The sequence below is a fragment of the Triticum aestivum genome, chromosome 1A (genome assembly GCF_018294505.1).
Source record: "Triticum aestivum cultivar Chinese Spring chromosome 1A, IWGSC CS RefSeq v2.1, whole genome shotgun sequence".
NCBI classification, from domain to species: domain Eukaryota; kingdom Viridiplantae; phylum Streptophyta; class Magnoliopsida; order Poales; family Poaceae; genus Triticum; species Triticum aestivum.
This window is the reverse complement of record NC_057794.1, coordinates 15,008,882-15,009,642: the sequence shown is the minus strand read 5'-3', so window position 1 is coordinate 15,009,642 and position 761 is coordinate 15,008,882.

Genomic DNA, 761 nt, shown 5'->3' with positions numbered 1-761 from the left:
AAAAAAAGAGGAGAAGAAGAAAGGAATAGAGGAGAAAAGAGAAAATAGAATATATATTCTATTTTTCTCTTCTTCTCCTCTATTCCTTTCTTCTTCTCCTCTTCTTTTTCTTCTTTTTTCTTCTTCTTATTTATTTCTCCTCTTCTTCCTCTCCCCTCTTCTTCTCCTTTCTTCCTCTTCTTATTTCCTTTTTCCTCTCATTCTTTTTCTTCTTCTTCCTTCTTAAAAATACAAGAAGTAGTATTGCCTAATTCATTGTTCATATGAATATACAAACATTTGCATATTTACAATAATTAATATCACCAAAAAAATCTATGAACAGAAAAAAAATCCTATTTTTTCTAAAAAACAATCTTATAGCCACATATACATTATAGCCACATACACATATTTTTTCTATGAACAGAAAAACAATCCTATTTTAGCCACCAAAAAAATATCACCAAAAACAATCCTATTTTAGCCACCAATCCTATTTACAATAATTAATATCACCAAAAAAAATCCTATGAACAGAAAAACAATCCTATTTTTTCTAAAAAACAATAATTAATACAAACATTTGCCTAATTCATTGTTCACATACACATATACATTATAGCCACATACACATATACATCACATATGAACAAAAAAATTAAAGTAATAAAAATAAAAAAACAGAGCCGGGCGGCGGCTCACAGCGCGGGGGCAGGCGAGGGCGCCGGCGCGCGGGGGCGGGACGGGGCTGGGGCTGGGCGACGGCGAGCACAGGGCGG